This window comes from Phyllobates terribilis, unplaced genomic scaffold (genome assembly GCF_046119375.1).
Source record: "Phyllobates terribilis strain yellow unplaced genomic scaffold, ASM4611937v1 Scaffold_3__8_contigs__length_932513732, whole genome shotgun sequence".
Lineage (NCBI taxonomy): Eukaryota > Metazoa > Chordata > Amphibia > Anura > Dendrobatidae > Phyllobates > Phyllobates terribilis.
This window is the reverse complement of record NW_027362763.1, coordinates 185,285,210-185,294,406: the sequence shown is the minus strand read 5'-3', so window position 1 is coordinate 185,294,406 and position 9,197 is coordinate 185,285,210.

The window sequence follows — 9,197 nt, the reverse complement described above, 5'->3', positions numbered from 1 at the left end:
GTGTTCGGTCTAGAACAAGTTCAAGACTGGATATAGATGGAAACATTTTTTGAATAATACCCTTAATGTAAGGAGCGAGGTCAGATGGTGAAACCGGATATTTGTCTGGAGAAATTTGATTTCAGATTTTAGGGCAGTATTAGATTCTTCTAGGTTGTCTTGTCTGGTTGAAATGGTATTCACTTTTTTTTTCTGTTGCTTCGGCATTCATTTTAATTTCTGTTATTGAGGTTTGGGGCATGTCAATCCTCTTGTTGAGATTAATATCCATTAAAGATATGGCTGATTTAAAACAGCTACAAATGTAGAGTTCAGAGGGAGATGCAGGGTTGCAGTCAGAGGGGGCTGAAGCTGCCAGATGAGGCGGGGTATATACAACTATCCTTGGTTTTTGTTTATATGGTGTAGGGTTAGGAGAAGAGTCCTCTGAATCGTCATCACAATCAGACATGGACAGGGGGACAAACTTATTTTTATTGCTTTCTGACCAATCTTTCCTTTTTGTTCCAGAACATCTTTTGTCAATAAAAAAAGATTTATTTAGGTCTTTAGTAATAGATTTATCCTTATGTGGTCCCTTGGATGATGCATTTATTGGTAACCCTTTTATAGATTGTTGCATAGGGATATAGACCACTGTTTTGCTTAGAGGTGTAAATTCTTGTTTATTGGTAGAGTTTTTCCCCTTATCAATTTTATTAATTTGTGGCGAACTTTTCTGTAGAGGGGGGAGATACTTCTTAAGAGAAGAAGAAATGCCAGCTTTATTTGTAAGATGTGCCTGAGAGGGCATTGCGGTTGGCATGGCAACGCCAGAGTTGCTGAAGTGCTGTGTCAGCTTTTCTGTGCTATTTGCTCGATTCATGCGTGGTGTGGGGATGTTTGTGGGGCCCTTGGGGATATCTCCCTGAATTTTGGGGATACTAGGGGCATTTTTAGGCACATGCCCCTAGAAGTCGGCGGGTGTGCGAAGCTGAACACTGCAGCTGAGGAGTAATGCTCACCGCTGCAGCTTCGGCTCCAGTGACCGGCACCTCAGCTCCTGCCTCACTGCGGGGGGTCTTTTTCTTTGTGGCCTGATCTAGGCCACCTTTAGCTGAGGGGACATCTCTGATAGGTCCCGGCTGAAGGAGGAAGAAGAGGAGGACTTCTCTGGGTCCGGAGGAAGCTGGAAACTTGCGGTGAAGTCTCTTGGAAGCAGCTGTTGCGAGGCTTCTTCAATCTTCTTGGTGACAGCTCTAGGGGAGTCACAAACTTGTATGCTGGGGTCTTCCTCCAGGTCTTCGGGATTTATTGATGATATATAGGTATTTTTTGGGGCAGTATTTAGCTTCCCAGGATACGGAGGAGAGATGGTACAGATACTGTTGGTCACCATAGGCTGTACAGTCTTGCGTTGTGTCCGTCGCCGCTGTGGGTCAGCAGTTTCTTTTTTCTTCTCAGGAAAAGGCATTTTATTTCCAAAATACCTCAAAAAATTTCTAAAAATAATCCAGTTGGTGTTAGGGAGGGATCTTGTAGCTTTCCCAAGCGATCAAAGTTCTTTAAAAAGGCATATATGAGGGCTCTAGGTCTCTAGCATGCAGAGCGGAGACAAACACGTCCTACTCCGTGCTCATCTCCGCTGGTCTCTCATACCAATACATTTTGGACAATTGTAGCTCCCAACTTTGTGGAAACAGTTTTTGAAAGGCCCTTTTCTTCCAGCATGACTGAACCCAAGTGTAGAAAGCAAGGTCCGTTAAAAGGAAAAAATTCAATTGTGATCTAAATGATTACCAAAAAGATCAGGTATATGAATGGGGTCAACTTACTCCCCCATAGATCTATTCTTAAGACTAGACATGGATCAAGATCTGGAAATATAAATGGAAATCAGGTTACTTTTTCCTTGTCGGACGTGGACTCCTCAGATAACTCTACTGATTGTTCTGATTGAGATAAAAACAAAGGAAAATCACAAAATTATTATTACAAAAAACCTTCGCAAACTTTCGCAAGCACAGAAAATACTCCGGATTCCATCAGAAACCATCTCAGGAGCCGCAAAGGTGGATGTGATTAACTTATCTTCTGTTCCACTGACAGAGACAGAAAAATGCCTATAGTCACGAGGTCTCAACGTTGCACCAACTAATAATCTAAATATCTTTTCAGTAATTTAAGATATCAATAGCTTCGTTTGTGACCTCACCATTAGAAAACATTTCTGGACCCAAGAAAATATAGATTACATTTGTGAACAACATTCCAAATCTACTAACATCTACAGGAACTTGAACTTTATGGAACAAATCCGCCTTTTTTTGTTTCATGGACTTAGACCAACGTGAGAAACCTGTCAAAGACATGAACACCATTTCCACCTTCTCCACAAAAAATCCTTCTTTTTAGCCCATTCAGAAACACTATTGCAATGGATTGCCTCCAGGACAACATCGAGAGAGACTTGAAAGCTCTCACTCGAGACTTGAACATGTCTTATGAGAAAGGTAATCTAAGTCTGAACTATATGTTTTTGACAAATTAAGTGCTCATTCAGACATAGCAATTAAGATGTCCGACAAAGGAGGTTCTGTAGTTGTACTTAATACTGATGATTATATTGCATCCATTAACAGCCTGCCAAATGACATCAATATCTACACTCCCTTTAAAAACGATCCTACTAAGTTTTTCTCCAAAAAACCTAAACATATAGTGAATGAGGGTTTTTCATTGGGATTTTTTAAAAAAAGAAACAGTACCTAATTGTTGATAACCCTATTATTCCGATAATCCATGTATTGCCCAATATCGGGCATAGGAGCATTAGGAGAACGTTTGGGACAATGGTTGGATCTTTCTTTACAATCATTTGTACAATGAATCCCGGGATACCTACAGGACTCCTGTGATATGTTGTATACACTACAAAAAGTATACTGGTCAGATTCATGGAACTGGTTAACCTGTGACATGGTCACAATGTATACCACATCATATAGCCTTACTAGCTGTCAAGTATCACCTGAATAAGTACAGCTCTTATGCTGATGACTTACGAAATTTCATACAATCTGTTCTATCCTTTGTTAACGCACAAATATTTTATGTTCGACAAAAAGTTCTACCTGCAAAACAGTGACATCTATATGGGGGCCAAATTTTCACCTTTGGTGGCCAATTTAGTAATGGCCTGGTGGGAGGATATTTTTATCTACAACATAAATAACCCATTCCCTGTGTCAGTTCATTATTATGCAAGATTCATTGACAATTTACCACTCAAATGGAAAGGACAGGTGACTGAAATTCCATCGTTCCTCACTTATTTGAACAACATCCAATTTAATTTAAAATTTACAAGTCTCTGTAACAAAAAAGGCATCACCTTTTTGGATTTAGAATTGCCAGGCACCTAGGCTCCTGTCCTTTCCCATCTTCACTGAATTGGTTAAACATCACATATTAAAATGTAAAAATAATAACAGTATTTTAAATCAGACGAGCACCTAGTAATCCGTTAATGTTTTTTATAATGTGGACAGATTCCATGCAAAACGTGTACAGGTGCCACTAAAAAAACAATCTTTTTCCAATAGTCAAATTTACTACAGTATATAAAAAGTTCCATGAATTGCTATTCTGACCATGTTATTTATGTTATTGAATGCACAGCTTGTAACCTTAAATATATTGGATCTACCACTAGAAAACTGAAATCTAGGATCAGAGAACACTTCTATGATATTATAACTCCCTCAAACCAGAATATCTCCCAACGTCTCTAAATATTTTATTTCTCGTCATAACAGACAAGTTACACATTTCTCAATTTTTGCTATCAAATTTATTTCAAAACATATCCGGGGTGGTGAGTGTACACGAACACTTCATAACAGGGAAGCATTTTACATTTTCTCTTTAAATACTAGAGTACCTTATGGTCTTAATCTCAGGAGGGAAATAATGTTACATTAATAGCGGATTTGCTGCTCCTTTTTTTTTCTCTTTTCCCATATCAACCTTATTGTTTATTTATATCTGCCTACTATTATTTTTAGGTTATCTTGGTTTTATAGGGAATAGGTATATATCACACTATGTATACTTGTCGTTTCAAATAGACTTCATTCACCTGAAATGTCGTTTCTCTAATCATATCTCTACTATAAAGTTCCTCCCCTTTGCTTCAACATGTTCCAACCAAAGTTTAAGAACGCATAGCGTTCAAAACCCGTCTGGTTCTCTTCACATTCCCTCTGCCCAAGTCCCCCCATTACCTACACAGATTGCATTGCATTGGAGGGTGAGCTGTTTTTTCTCTTTTCTACAAACCTAACACATACAGTTGTGCTCAAAAGTTTACATATCCCGGCAGAATTGTTCCTTTCTTGGCCTTGTTTCAGAGAATATGAATGATAACAAAAAAACCTTTTTCTCCCCTCATGGTTATTGGTTGGCTGAAGCCATTTATTGTCAATCTACTGTGTTTTCTCTTTTTAAATCTTAATGACAACCAAAAACATCCAAATGACCCTGATCAAAAGTTTACATACCCCAGTTCTTAAAACCGTGTATTGCCCTCTAACATCAAGAAGCTTGAAGTCTTTTGTGGTAGTTGTGGGTGAGGTTCTTTAATTTCTCAGATGGTAAAGCTGCCCATTTTTCTTGACAAAAAGCCTCCAGTTCCTGTAAATTCCTGGGCTGTCTAGCATGAACTGCGCGCTTGAGATCTCCCCAGAGTGGCTCAATGATATTGAGGTCAGGAGACTGAGATGGCCACTCCAGAACCTTCACTTTCTTTTGCTGCAGCCAATGACAGGTTGACTTGGCCCTGTGAACTTTTGATCAGGGTAATTTGGATGTTGTTGGTTGTCATTAAGATTTAAAAAGAGAAAACACAGTAGTTTGACAATAAATGGCTTCACCCAACCAATAACCATGAGTGGAGAAAAAGTTTTTTTGTTATCATTCATATTCACTGAAACAAGGCCATGAAAGGAAAAATTCTGCCAGGGTATGTAAACGTTTGAGCACAACTGTACATACCCTCCGGTCCCGGGTCACAAACCAGCGAATCCCCACAGTGCATAGTTCCTGCACTGGGGGAATTCATAAGACTGCAGTCACACAGAGTAACTCCAGACTTATCAGTTTGGACCGGACAAAGTCATTAAGGTAAAATGTAGCATTGACATTGAGTTATTATGGAAGCCAGGAAGGTGACAAGTAATATAAATATTCCACTTTTAATATCTATTCATATCTCCATTCATATCTGGGTAAATGACCGGCAGGTTGTTATGTTGTTGATGCTTTTTGATATTTTGCCATAAATATTTGTAAGAATTAATGAACAGAAGAGCAGATTTATGAATATTTGTGCTTGGCCTGTACAATGTATAAGGAGCTTTTAGGAAAACTGGACAGTCTCAGCACTAAGTAGCGGTAGAATCACGCGCAGATAAGTCTAAACAAGTGGATGCCTCTCTGAAGACGAGGAAACTTTCTTCATACTCGTCATCACCTCCAACACGTCGTGCCAGACAGCAGGCACTTGTTAGGAGAAGGAAAGTTGTGAATTTGATGGGCAGTGAGACTTCCAAACATCCATCTAAAGATGCAATCACAAAACCTTGTTGTCTTCATCTGGATGGGTGGCCGACAACAAAAGGTGGATTATTTTTATCTATCGCTGGTGAAAATACTTTCTGTACAGAGCTTGAGAATTATTAATACTGTGGAACCAATTGTAATAATCATCAGTAAACAACTTTCAACCGCGTTCCATGCTCATTAATATAAATAAATGTTATTCACAGATCAAGCATGTGGTGGTCATGCGAATGATGCCATATGCTGGAATCAGACAGTTGTATTATGGCCGTATTTTTATACAGAAACCTATGGTGGCCAATGTTCGGTTCAGCAGAAGCACAGCGTAATCCAACTGAAGCCATACTTAAGACATTTCCACTAATCAGCCATAATATTAATCTATGCTGAACCATGGGCTCCACCTCTGAAAGTGTCCTGTAATAAATGGCACCAAGATATTGAAAGCTGTGGCCTCCAGGGATTGACCGTCCTTTTCCCGCACATCCCCCAGATGCTCAATCAGATTTAACAATTTGGAAGCAGAAAGTTTTTGGGTCATCATTTATCGCGGCCGATGAGCAGAACAGATCCTCACTCGATGCAACATTCCTGGTTCTCATCGAGCCCCGTCCTTTCTCATCTTCACTGAATTGGTTAAACATCACATATTAAAATGTCTTGTTTCAGCAGCAGTTTGTGATGGCTTTCTATGACCAGAGTGAACATGTTTGCAGAGTTCTCCTGGGATAGAGGTGAAAGCCATGCTCCGTAGGCTGTGTCTTTGTAGGAATCAGTGTCGCAATGGACCTCTGCCACTTCTCTACAGTTGCGTGTGCAGGTTCTGTCCTCGTATGCATCATAACACCACGATTCTCCTTCAGTGACATCCCTTTCAGGAAAAGGTACTTTATCTCTGTGCACACTTCACTTTTCCTCATTCTTGAAGTGTCATATCACTTCATAAACAATATATTTCTCCAGAATTTCAGATCTCGCAAAATAAGCTCCGGAGACAGATTCTCAGGGAGATTAGTGTCCAGCCCATAGGTCTTAACAGCTCATTTAAATAATAAGAAAAATGAGGATATGTCTGGAATAAGACATCAGATCGCAGATATCAAGGTATAATTTTATTCAGCTTCCTATGACCTACATGCCCATATAGATGGTTTAGGAACATAGGAGGGTTGATCTTACTGACAGATTCCCCTCAACACTGGGGTAAACTGAGAGCAAAATTCTGGGGGTGAAGTGAAGCACTGTGCCCCTGCAATCTATTGACGACACAGCACAAGGACCGGGGCTCTTTTCTGTGGTAAATAGAGATGATTTGGAGGTGGTAGTAGATGTAGCCCGTATGATAGGTGTAACAAGGTTCAATGCAGTGAATCGGATTACAAACTTTTCTCTGGTTATTTATTTTTTTTTAATTTCTATTTGCTTTGATTTTTTTTTTTAGTGGCTAAATATTACACAAATAAAACTGTGGAAGAGTTCTGAAAACTGGTACAAGAGAAAAGTGGGAAAAATCTCCATAGCATAATGTTCTCTAAGGTTGGGCCTTCACCGCAACATGTGGTAAAACAACGGCAATTACCAGACAAGTCTACCAAAAACTTTTGTGCAACTTGCTGTCACATGAATATTTTAGAGCTCCGATATTTCTGTTTTGCTGTGTGTATACAATGGGGAAAATAAGTATTTGATACACTGTCGATTTTGCAAGTTTTCCCACCTACAAAGAATGGAGAGATCTGTAATTTTGATCGTAAGTACACTTCATCAGTGAGAGACAGAATCTAAAAATAAAAAATCCAGAAAATCACAATGTATTTAATTTGCATTTTATTGCATGAAATAAGTATTTGATACAATAGAAAAACAGAACTTAATATTTGGTAAAGAAATCTTTGTTTGCAATTAGAGGTCAGACGTTTCCTGTAGTTCTTGATCAAGTTTGCACACACTGCAGCAGGGATTTTGGCCCACTCATCCATACAGATCTTTCAGATTTCGGTGCCGTCGCTGGTCAGCATTGAGTTTCAGCTCCCTCCAAAGATTTTCTATTGGGTTCAGGTTTGGAGACTGGCTAGGCCACTCCAGGACCTTGAAATGCTTCTAATGGAGCCACTCCTTAGTTGCCCTGGCTGTGTGTTTTGGGTCATTGTCATGCTGGAAGACCCAGCCACGACCCATCTTCGATGTGCTTACTGAGGGAAGGAGGTTGTTGGCCAAAATCTCAAGAAACATGACCCCATCCATCCTCCCTTTAATGCGGTTCAGTTGTCCTGTCCCCGTTGCAGAAAATCACCCCCAAAGTGTTTCCCCCACCATGCGTCATGGTTGGGATGGTGTTCTACTCATCCTCCTTCTCTCTGCAAACACGAGTGGAGTTGATACCAAAAAGTTCTATTTTGGTCTCATCTGACATGACCTTTTCCCTTGTCTCATCTGGATCATCCAGATGGTCACTGGGGAACTTCTAATTGGCCCGGACATGTGCTGGTGTGAGCAGGGGGACCTTGCATGCCCTGCAGGATTTTAATCTATGACGGCGTAGTGTGTTACTAACAGTAATGCTTGAGACTGTGGTCCCAGCTCTGTTCACATCATTGACCAAGTCCTCCCGTGTAGTTCTGGGCTGATTCCTGACCGCTCTCAGAATCATCCTTGCCCCACAAGGCGAGACTTGTATGGAGCCCCAGACCGAGGAAGATTGACAGTCATCTTGTGTTTCTTCCATTTTCTAATAATTGTGCCAAGTTGTTGCCTTCCCACCAGGCTGCTTGCCTATTGTCCTGTAGCCCAGCCGAGCTTTGTGCAGGTCTACAATTTTGTCCCTGGCGTCCTTAGATAACTCTTTGGTCTTGGCCATGGAGGAGAGGATGGAGTGTGATTGATTGTGTGGACAGGTGTCTTTTATACAGGTAACGAGTTCAAACAAGCGCAATTAATACAGTTAATGAGTGCAGAGTAGGAGGGTTTCTTAAAGAAAAACTAACAGGTCTGTGAGAGCCAGAATTTTGCTGGTTGGTAGGTGATCAAATACTTATTATGCAAATTAATTATGTAAAAATCATACAATGTGATTTTCTGTATTTTTTTTTTTTTTTTTTAAGATTCTGTCCCTCACAGTTGAAGTTTACTTAACAATAAAAAGTATAGACCCCTCCATTCCTTGTAGGTGGGAAAACTTGCAAAATCAACAGTATATCAAATACTTATTTTCCCCACTGTGGGTACATATAATATATATACACACATACAGATATATATTAATACACATACAGTACAGACCAAAAGTTTGGACACACCTTCTCATTTTAAAGATTTTTCTGTATTTTCATGACTTTGAAAATTGTACATTCACACTGAAGGCATCAAAACTATGAATTAACACATGTGGAATTATATACTTAACAAAAAAGTGTGAAACAACTGAAAATATGTCTTATATTCTAGGTTCTTCAAAGTAGCCACCTTTTGCTTGGATGACTGCTTTGCACACTCTTGGCATTCTCTTGATGAGCTTCAAGAGGTAGTCACCGGAAATGGTCTTCCAACAATCTTGAAGGAGTTCCCAGAGATGCTTAGCACTTGTTGGCCCCTTTGCC